Raw genomic sequence first — 12,483 nt, 5'->3', positions numbered from 1 at the left:
TAGAAACATGCTAATCATGCTGAAATCATGCTAGCAACATGCTAGTCGCATGCTAATCATGCTAGAAACATGCTAACGACATGTTGGCTTCATGCTAATCATGCTATAATTATGCTAGCAACATAATGGTCGCATGCTAATCATGCTAGCAACATGCTAGTTGCATGCTAATCATGCTAGAAACATGTTAATCATGTTAAAATCATGCTAGCAACATGCTAGTCGCATGCTAGTCATGCTACAAACATGCTAGCAACATGCTAGTCACATGTTAATCATGCTAGTAACATGATAGCGACATACTAGCAACATGCTAATCATGCTAGAAACATGCTAGCAACATGATAATCATGCTAAAATAATGCTAGCAACATGATAGTCGCATGCTAATCATTCTAGAAACATGATAGTGACATGCTAGCAACATGCTAATCATGCTAAAAACATGCTAGCAACATGCTAATCATGATAGAAACATGCTAGCAACATGTTTGCAACATGCTAATCATGCTAGAAACATGCTAGCGACATGCTAACAACAGGCTAATCATGCTATAAACATGCTAGCAACATGCTAGTCGCTTGCTAATCATATTAGCAACATGCTAGTCACATGCTAATCATGCTAGAAAAATGCTAGTGACATGCTAATCATGCTAGAAACATGCTAGCAACATGCTAATCATGCTATAAACATGTTAGCAACAAGCTAGTCAAATGCTAATCATCCTAGCAACATGCTAGACGCATTCCAATCATGCTGGAAAAATGCTAGTGACATGCTAGCAACATGCTAATCATGCTAGAAACATGCTAGCAACATGCTAGTCGCATGCTAATCATGCTAGCAACATGCTATCTATCTATCTGACTGTTTCTATCTATCTATCTATCTATCTATCTATCTATCTATCTATCTGACTGTTTCTATCTATCTATCTATCTATCTATCTATCTATCTATCTATCTATCTATCTATCTAATATTTCTAATCTATCTATCTATCTATCTATCTATCTATCTATCTATCTATCTATCTATCTATCTATCTATCTGAAATCATGCTAGCAACATGCTAGTCGTATGCTAATCATGCTAGAAACATGCTAATGACATGTTGGCTTCATGCTAATCATGCTATAATTATGCTAGCAACATAATGGTCGCATGCTAATCATGCTAGCAACATGCTAGTTGCATGCTAATCATGCTAGAAACATGTTAATCATGTTAAAATCATGCTAGCAACATGCTAGTCGCATGCTAGTCATGCTACAAACATGCTAGCAACATGCTAGTCACATGTTAATCATGCTAGTAACATGATAGCGACATACTAGCAACATGCTAATCATGCTAGAAACATGCTAGCAACATGCTAATCATGCTAAAATAATGCTAGCAACATGATAGTCGCATGCTAATCATTCTAGAAACATGATAGTGACATGCTAGCAACATGCTAATCATGCTAGAAACATGCTAGCAACATGCTAATCATGATAGAAACATGCTAGCAACATGTTTGCAACATGCTAATCATGCTAGAAACATGCTAGCGACATGCTAACAACAGGCTAATCATGCTATAAACATGCTAGCAACATGCTAGTCGCTTGCTAATCATATTAGCAACATGCTAGTCACATGCTAATCATGCTAGAAAAATGCTAGTGACATGCTAATCATGCTAGAAACATGCTAGCAACATGCTAATCATGCTATAAACATGTTAGCAACAAGCTAGTCAAATGCTAATCATCCTAGCAACTTGCTAGACGCATTCCAATCATGCTGGAAAAATGCTAGTGACATGCTAGCAACATGCTAATCATGCTAGAAACATGCTAGCAACATGCTAGTCGCATGCTAATCATGCTAGCAACATGCTAGTCGCATGTTAATCAGGCTAGAAACATGCTAGCGACATGCCAGCAACATGCTAATCATGCTAGAAACATGCTAGCGACATGCTAGTAACTTGCTAATCATGCTAATGACATGGCAGTCACTTTTTTTGTAATGCTAGCAATATGTTAATCACTTTCTTTTTCAAACTTAAGCTTTTCAAACTTTTTAATCTTTTTAAACTTTTTAAACTTTTCCCATTTTCAAACTTTTTAAACATTTTAAACTTTTCAAACTTTCTGGTCAGGCTTTCTAAAGCCAACTTAACGTTTGTCTTGACAAACTTTTTTATCTAGTCTAGTTTAAGTTGATCTCGTCACTGTTTATTGTAGTCTAGTTTAAGTTTTTGTTTTTGTTTGGATCTCATTTTTAATTTCTCGTGAGTTTGACTTTTTCTTTCAAGTATTTATTTTCCCCTTTGAGTTATTTTCTTGGTTAGTCTTTCCAGTTATTTCTAGAACTTTATTTTGTATTTGTTTCTTTACCTTTTTAGTTTACTTTAGTTAGTTAGCTTTGGTTATTTCTCTAGTTCCCCTTTTATCTTGTTTCTAGGTCATAGCATTCTTGTCTGACTTTTTGCCCTTGTTTATTATTATTATTATTATTATTATTATTATTTGTTCTTGTTGTCTTAAGTCTTGTCTAGTGTTTTGTGAGTTCTGTCTGTTCCTGTCTTGCCTGCTGCTTTCTCCCTGGCCACTGGGTCTCCCTGCCTGGAGGTCTGACGTGTGTGGCTTCACCTCCATAGCCAAGTACCCTTGGTTCCTGGTGCTGTGGTCTGGTCCCTTGCACAGCCTCCTCTACAGTCCTGCACTCGGTTGTCACCCAGGGCCCCCCTCGGCGGTCATCCCCCCCATCTGCCTGCTCCACTGTTGTATGCCCTTTTTCTACTGTCTGGACTGTTCAAGCCACTCCCTCCTATCGTGCTTTGTCTTATTTGTCAATAAACATCCCTTTTTCATTCTGCATCTGGGTCCTCTCCCTCAGTAACCGTGACAGATTGAGATAAATAATTCGGTTGCACTTTATTTTACAGAAAGTGTACTTACATGTACTTATAGTGTACTTACAGGGTATTTATCTAAGAAAGTTCTGTTAATACAAGGTAACTACATGGGGTAGGGTTAGGTTTAGGGGTAGGTTCAGGGTTAGTACCTAGTTATTACATAGTTATTGTAATTACTATAATAAGTACATAGTATGTACATGGGGAACAGGACTGTAAAATAAAGTGCTACGAATAATTCAATAAGCAATAGTAATTTTCAGTGAGAAAGCTCTCATAGCACACTCACTAAAGTAAAACAAGTTTGATGCAGTGGTAGTACACCAGTTGATTGACTTGCAGATTGCATGTCAAGGACCTATTAACTTGTCATCAAATAATTTATATCAAACTCCCCAAAAACCAATAAATCAGTAATAAATGTCACATTTTGCTCTACCGTTATTTAGCAGAGTAAATTAAGTCCAAATGATGCTTCTTTTCTCTGTCATTAGCACTGCCACTTCTCTTTCTGTTTGAATGACTGCCTCTGCCTTTTATAATTTCTGCTACAGTTTGGATTAATGGAATCAGAAATTAATGGAATTTTTTTCCCTTCACATATAAGTGTATTTACATTTAGTCATTTAGCAAATACTTTTATCCAAAGCGACCTATAAATGATGACAATAGAACGAATCAAAACTAACAAAAGAGCAACAACAATTTGCAAGTGCAAATGACAAGTCTCGGTTAGCCAAACGCAGTACACGTAGAAAGGTATTATATATATATATAATGTATATACAGTGGCATGTGAAAGTTTGGAAACCCCTTGCAGAATCTGTGAAAATGTTAATTATTTTAACAAAATAAAAGAGATCTTACTAAATGCATGTTATTTTAAAATAAATGATTAAAATAATTATTAAAATAACCAATAACTTTCAAAAGTTTGGGAACCCTTGGTTAGTTCACCCAAATAGCAAAATTATTTCATTTATAACTTACCCTCATGTTGTTCCAAACCCGTAAGACCTCAGTTTATCTTTGGAACACAGTTTAAGATATTTTAGATTTAGTCCGAGAGCTCTCAGTCCCTCCATTGAAGCTGTGTGAACGGTATACTGTCCATATCCAGAGAGATAAGAAAAACATCATCAAAGTAGTCCATGTGATATCAGAGGGTCAGTTAGAATTTTTGGAACCAAAATACATTTTGGTCCAAAAATAGCAAAAACTACGACTTTATTCAGCATTGGCTTCTCTTCCTTGTCTGTTGTGAGAGAGAGTTCAAAACAAAGCAGTTTGTGATATCCGGTTCACGAACGAATCATTCGATGTAACCGGATCTTTTTGAATCAGTTCACCAAATCGAACTGAATCGTTTTAAACGGTTTGCATCTCCAATACGCATTAATCCACAAATGACTTAAGCAGTTAACTTTTTTAATGTGGCTGACACTCCCTCTGAGTTCAAACAAACCAATATCCCGGAGTAATTCATGTACTCAAACAGTACACTGACTGAACTGCTGTGAAGAGAGAACTGAAGATAAACACAGAGCCGAGCCAGATAATGAACAATAGACTGACTCGTTCACGAGTCAAGAACCAGTTGCATCGGTTTTCAGATCACCAGTACTTCTTTCGGGCAGTTTGATTCAATAAACCGGTTGAAGAAAATGGTTCACCGGTTCATTTGCGCTTGACATAATAGCGTCATTTGCGATGATTGTCTTTGATTCAAACCTTCGGTTTACCCGCGCTCATAACACTAGCACAGAATCAGTTCAGAATCAGTTCAGAATCAGTTCGGTTCAGATGCTCTGTGTTTTAGTCTGCTTCAAGTTGAATAACACATGCGCAGTATCATCAGCTCCTCGTTTCTCGAATCGGACGTGTCTGACAGAAACGGTTCTTGACTCGAGAACGAGTCAGTCTGTTGTTCATTATCTGGCTCGGCTCGGTGTTCATCTCCAGTTCTCTCTTCACAGCAGTTCAGTCACTGTACTGTTTGAGTACATGAATTACTCCGGGATGCTTGTTTGTTTGAACTGGATTCATGCATATTGGAGACGCGAACTGTTTAAAATGATTCAGTTCGATTTGGTGAACTGGTGAACAGACACGGAAGAGAAGACAATGCTGAATAAAGTCATAGTTTTTGCTATTTTTGGACCAAAATGCATTTTCGATGCTTTCACACCGTTCACACAGCTTGAATGGAGGGACTGAGAGCTCTCGGACTAAATCTAAAATATATTTTTTGTGATGGTTGTTCATGAGTCCCTTGTTTTGTTCTGACCAGCTAAACTGAGTACTGTTCTTCAGAAAAATCCTCCAGGTACTGCTGATTCTTCAGTTTTCAGGCATATTTTGCATATTTGAACCCTTTCCAACAGTGACTATGATTTTGGGATCCATCTTTTCACACTGAGGACAATTGAGAGACTCAAACACAACGATTAAAAAGGTTCAAACATTCACTAATACCCCAGAAGGAAACACAATGCATAAAGAGGGGGTGAAAACTTTTGGAATTTGAAGGGGCAGTACTAAAAGGGGGAAAAAAATATTTAAATGAAATAAGAACAATTTGGAAATCTTTCAGTATTAGGAATCAAGGGTTCCAAAACTTCAACAATTTCAGAAATTAGTTTTGTCTTGTTGACTAAATGTAAACATATTTTATGTAAAATATCTTACTCAGGACATTAAAAAAAAAAAAAACATGCATTTTGTACGATCTTACTTATTTTGTTGAAATTATTCACATTTTCACAGATTCTGAAAGGGGTTCCCAAACTTTCGCATGCCACTGTATATGTATGTGTGTATGTATAGTGTATGTATAGTGTAAATATATGCTAGTGTTAAAAAATTGAGTGGAACAAATAAGATGGAACAGTGTTTTTAGTCATTTTTTGAAGATGGCTAAGGACTCAGCTACTTAGACTGAGTTGGGCAGGTCCTTCCACTAGGAAGGAACAGTTAAGTGCACACACACACCTTGAACACACACACACATAGCAGTGGGCAGCTATATCGCTGTGGCACCCAGGGAGTAGATGGGGTTTGGTGCCTTGCTCAAGGGTTTCACCTCAGTCATGGTATTGAAGGTGGAAGAGAGCACTGGTTATTCACTCCCTCTACTTACAATTCCTGCCAGGAATTCTTGGTCTCAGTAGTTCCTGAGACTCAAACCTGCAGGTTACAAGTAGAGTTGTTCCGATTCCGATACTAGTATCGGAAATATCACCGATACCACAACAAATTCTGGCATCGGCATCGACAAGTACATGAACCCATATACCGATCCGATACCATTTTCTTAAACAAGACCTAGTTATGACCGCTAGCTTTGCCTAACTGCTGCATGGTTCTTCTTCGCTATTGTGTTGCCACAAGCAACCCCTGTTTAGAGCAGCAAAGGAGAAATTAAAACGCATTAGCAGCAGTGATCTATATATGACTGGATCGCTCATCGCGTTCTAAACTGCCAACAGACATTGAAGCCACTTCTATATTATAGATCAGTGGTTAGCAGTATGTCCGCTGTTTAGCAGTATTTCAGACTGGACCAACCAGACAGTAAAATGGCGACTAGGGATGCCACAAGTACTGGCACATCACTACCAAATTGCTGAAAATGTAAAAATGTGATGATACCAGCGTCTCTGTAGTCACTATATAGGACACGAGCGCATAAACAGTCACTTTATGAGAATTTACCGTTTCATTTGAGAAAACTCTCATATCATAAACACAGACACTCAAAGATTCATGGCAACCCATCAAAATAAATGTTCGGTTTAATGTGAGTAAATTGACAATATATTAAGCTACTGTTGTAGCCTACAGTAGATTTAGCTATGTCTCTATGTAGTAATAATAATAATACGTCTCTATTTATAATAATAATAATTATGCCTAGACAGTTGCTTGTTTTTTACTTGTTTTGTTGTAAAGAGATTATCTTATTAAATATCATTTTTTTTATATTCCTAGACTTATTTGTTGCAGTTTTTTATATAGTTATATTGTAAAACTAGTTTGTGGTGTTAGATTTTTGGCTGCATTGGAAGTTCTTTTTCGCTTAAGAAAATAAATAATATTACTGTCAAATTCATGTCAGATAATAAAAATACTGTAATAAATACAGTAGTTCACCATGTATTTGTTCATGTTTTATTAAGGGATAAGTCTGAAGCACACCATAAAATAATTCTAGCAATTTACACAGGGCTAGTAGTATATACAGCTGTATATATAGATACACACCCAGGTATCGGATCAGTACTCGTTATCGGCCGATACCCTGAGCCCAGGTATTGGAATCGGTATCGGGAAGAGAAAAAGGGTATCGGAACATCTCTAGTTACAAGTACAATTTTCTAGCCATTAGGCCATGACTGCCCACAAAGACACTAGATCTCCCCATCGGGGAATCAAACCCCGGTCTTCCACATGACAGGCAGAGATACTGTCCACTATACTAATGAATACAGTACTAATGCATTGTTCACTGGCAGAAAGCAAGAGGGATAGAGGGCACATCAAGTCAAGTCAAGTCAAGTCTGCTTTATTGTCAATTATTCCACATGTACAGTACATACATACAGAGAATCGAAATTGTGTTACTCTCAGACCCTCGGTGCAAAAAGATAACACTAACAGTAGAACCTAAAAATCTAGATCAAATATAAAATATAAGATACAACTATACAATAAGGTAATGTAAAAAATACATATAATAAAAATAAAAATAAAGTTAAATAAAGCAGCGCAAGCCACATGGCAGATAGAGTGCAAACCAGTGAAGTGAACAAACAGTGCAGATAAAAAGATTTTTAGTGCAAATAAAAAGCTTATTCAGTCTGATTAAAGTTACAAAGGGCTCAAGAGCAGTTATTTTACTTAAACTGACTGATCGATGAGGTGGTAGAATGACGTCAGTTCCATGCTGAATGAGGTAGTGAGCAGACCAATGCTGCACAAAGTAAATGGTGCATGCAAACGTATGTTAGTGGGGGGGGGGGGGGGGGTCGTTGGAAAGACCTGGGGATGTGGGATCTGGGGAGGGGTGTTTAAAATGGTCATAGTTCTGTGGGGCCTGGGGCAGAAGAGAGAAGGGGGGGCAAGTTCGGGAGCGAGTTCAGCTTCCTGACAGCCTGATGGATGAAGCTGTCCTTCAGTCTGCTGGTCCTGGCCTGGAGACTCCGCAGTCTCCTCCCTGATGGCAGCGGACTGAAGAAGCTGTGTGACGGGTGGGTGGGATCACCTGCCATGCAGAGGGCTTTGCGGGTTAGTTCTGCTGCACTGTCCCTCAGTACACACCAGGGGTGTTGTCAGGACCCAGAGCTTTGCATGCATTGATCCTGCTGAAGGATCTCCTCACACTGTCACACATCACCTGGTCACCGGGAGGAGGTGGAGTGTTGCTGTTTTGTTTCTCAAAGCGAGCGAAGAAGGTGTTCAGCTCATCCAGCATAGAGATGTTGCTGTCACAGGTCCGTGGTGGGGGCTTGTAAGCTCCTCTCTGTGTGTAAACAAAGTCTAAAATGTTATTGCCTCATGTTGGAAAGTTAATGTTTTGGTGTATTTTTGGAAACACACTCTTTAAGTCTGCATGGTTGAAATCTCCAGCTATGATGAGAAAAGCATCAGGGTGGGCTGTCTGCTGGTCACTGGTGTGCTGGTACAGTTCATTCAGTGCATCATTCCTGTTGCTGTTGTTGGAGCTCGGAGGAATGTAAACAGAAACGAGCAGTATGGCAGTATATTCCCTTGGCAGATAGAATGGATGGCACTTAATAATCATAAACTCAGGGGTGAGCAGTGTTTGCAGACCACAACAGCATCACGGCACCACGCATCATTGATGTAAACACAAAGCCCGAGAGCTCTGTCCACTCGATAGCATGTCAGCTGATCGAGCTGAATAGCGCCATCTGGAACGCTGTTGCTAAGCCATGTTTCTGTGAACACAAAAACACAACAGTCTCTTACAGTCCTCTGAGTTGAATGTAGTAATCGGATGTAGTCCGAAACCACAGTTTGTTGAAACCACAAGCATTTCTGTATTACTCTTCGTCATCCAACAAGAAATATCTTTTAGACATGCTGAGATGCGAGTAGCTATTGACAGATCATCAGGATGGAATAAGAGGTAGAGTTAAGTGTCATCAGCATAGCAATGATTTGAAGAGCCATGTTTCTGAATGACAGAACCTAGTGATGCCATGTAGACAGAGAAGAGAAGTGGTCTAAGAACTGAGCTCTAAGGCACCCCAGGAGCTAGATGTTGGACACCTCACCTCTCCAAGATACATCAAAGGAACTATCTGAAAGGTAAGACTCAAACCACTGGTGTGGGGTTCCTGAGATGCCTTTTTCCAATAGGAGGATCTGGTTGTTGACCATATCAAAAAGGAAGGAAGTCTTGTTGAATGTCCACTTCTGAAGCTAGACCAGTTGCTCTCCGGGAAGTTGTTCCGTGTGAGAAAGGTAGAGATTTGTTTAAACACAACTCATTCAAGTGTTTTTGCAATGAAAGGTAGAAGGGAAACTGGTCTGTATTTTTCTAAAAAAGTTGGGTTAAGAAGTGGGCTTATACTAGCCTGTTTATATGTTGAGGGGAAAAAACAGTGTGAAGGGATATGTTAACGATGTGAGTGAGTAAATGCAAGTACAGTACAATGGGCAGGAGAAATGGCATGAAGGAGATAAGATGGAATAGGATCAAGCAGACAAGTAGTAGGATGATTGAAGTGAAGTGACATACAGCCAAGTATGGTGACCTATACTCAGAATTCATGCTCTGAATTTAGCCCATCCAAAGTGCACACACACACAGGAGTGAACACACACACACCCAGAGAACTGGGCAGCCATTTATGCTGCGGCGCCTGGGGAGCAGTTGGGGGATCAGTGCCTTGCTCAGGGGCACCTAATTTGTGGTATTGCAGGCACAAGACTCGAACCCACAACCTTAGGGTTGGGAGTTACACTCTAACCACTAGGCCATGACTTTTCCTGATTGAAAAGGATGAGGTAAGAGACTTCTGCCTCAGAGAGTGGAGAGAAGGTTGAAAATGAGTGTATGTTTGCTGGTAAATGTTTGACATTTTGTGGTGTGGCAAATTGTGCCCTGAGGTTTGTAATTTTATTAAAGAATTAATTGATACATAAAGAATAAATTATTCTTCTAAACAGAATGCATCTAAATGAATATGCTGCAAGTGATCTGTCACCAAACACCAATTAGTGGTGACAGTATTTGCATATACTTAGTCTTTGCATCATGAACTGCCAAACCTTTTGTGAATTAATCTTATTACTCTACTACCCATTAAATGTTTACACCTTATATATTATACAATATTTCAAACAAGTAATATGGAATAGTACAACAAAACTAGATTGCTTTCATCATAAAGAGTATTATAATGGGAGCAGCTACGGTGTCACAGTGCATGTTCTATGAGAGTTTCTCTTTCAATGCAAAGTTTTTTTTTATGCTACTGATCTAATTTCACTGATCTAATTTCATGTGAAGCTGAATTCCCAAATAAAAATACTACCATGTAAAAAAAAAAATTTAAAAAAAAGAAGGAAAATTTGAACATCGCCCTGTGACGATAATGGGTTAAGTGTCATTGTTACAGTGTAACATTTAAGTACTAAGTAATATTCATTAACAAAATGTATTTACTAGGGTTCAGGTTAAGGATAGTTGCCTATATTATACATAATTTACTTGTATTATGTAAAATGTGTGACAATCCTTACCCAATGAATAACCAGAAGTGTATCCATCTTAAATAAATAAAAAATGGTTCACAATTAAACCTTAAAATCAAATTTGCACCTTAAAATCTAGTTAGAAACACTGTAAATTGTCATGTATTGTTTCAGTTACACTCAGTTTGACAATATCTCAATAGCAAGGATACAAGTAAAGTCTGTGATTTAACTGTCCATAAAGCACTGTTTATATAGATCAAACTTTATCCACAAGACTTGAAAAATCAGAAGTTCACTTTCATGAAACCGTTTGTTGCCATGCATTGCAAAAAAATTCTGCTTCCTAAGGTCATCATGAGCAATGACAAGAGGTCCTCTCTACGATAATTTGATCTCACTTTGGGGTAAACAGACCCTTAGTTAGGGACTAAAGGGGTGGGGGGGGGGGGGGTAGTTAAAAGAGAAATTGAAAGAATCTTAGGTTGGCTAAGGAGGAAGATGCACAGTGAATGTGATGCAATAAAATGTTTTTCATAAGTGAGAAGGCTTTTTGCTAAATTGCAGAGATTTTTTGCTAAATATGTACATATGGTAAATACATACATAATGATACATTTGTAACCATATAAAATTGGTTTGTTTGTATTTTATTATTCTATTATTTTTTGTTTTAATAATACATTTTGTATCTTTATACACTTTGGGACCAAAAATGGCACATCTTTCTCAAGGGGAGCTTTAAGCCTATTTGTACCTCTAATCTAATATTATTACAGATGATGGATAGTGAGTTTCCCCGTTTGCAGCTTTGGCCGGTAGCAGACAGCATTGAGCAGATCACCTTTGCGCGAAAGACACCAGATATATGGCTGTAGATTATATTTGCAGGTCTTGCATGTGATATTGGAGAGGGAGAAAAAGACCATGACCATGAAATAATTTCAGCGTCTCTCTCTCCCTTGAGACCTCATGCTGTCTGAGTCAGTCTTCCCCTCTCTTCCGTCTCTCTCCTCCATTCAGATATTCCCCTCCCCCCATTCAGTCTCCTGCTGCTTGAAGCGGGATATCTTTTTTCCATCGCAGAACCCATGCACTGCAGTTAAGTGCTGCAGCAAATCATCACATTAGGAATATGATCAATTAGCACTATGACCCATATCCGTTTCTGACAACACCAGAGAGAACACATCTCAAACACACTCATACTGTACAAACATTAACATATTGATATGCAGAAACAGCAAGCATTTTTACAACCACTTACATACATAATAAATTACTGCACTTATATCTTTTTATAAAAACTAAAACTAAAATAATTATATGCACATGAAAACTAAACATAATTGTGCACATTTATATTTTATCTACAGAAATTCTTACAAACAACACTGTTTAAAAACAGTGACTGCAAAATCACCCATACCCATGAAAAATTTGCCTTTTTAGTTATTTCTGTTGCAATTTTTTTTTTTAATAAAATAACACCAGTAAAACCTTTTAAAGCAGTTCCACCTTAAGAGCGGAACCTTAACAGATTATCTCGGTTATTTCACTGCCACTGAGCCGGCACTAATAGTCCGAGGCAGATATTGAAGAGTAGCACAGGGCCGTGGAGATCTATTAGAAATTCCCATCTACACGGCTCATACATATTGATTTCTGACACCAAGCAGCACTGAAAGCCCCACGGGAATAATATATTTAGCAGGGTTGGCAGGGAGGAGGTCACAGAGTGCATAAAGATTAACCACACAGCCCCTTGACAGGGCTAGGTGTGACTGTATGTGTGTGTGTGTGTGTGTGTGTGTGTGTGTGTGTGTGTGTGTGTGTGTGTGTGT

The sequence above is a fragment of the Carassius carassius genome, chromosome 7, assembly GCF_963082965.1.
Source record: "Carassius carassius chromosome 7, fCarCar2.1, whole genome shotgun sequence".
Taxonomy (NCBI): domain Eukaryota; kingdom Metazoa; phylum Chordata; class Actinopteri; order Cypriniformes; family Cyprinidae; genus Carassius; species Carassius carassius.
This window is presented reverse-complemented; position numbering follows the sequence as displayed.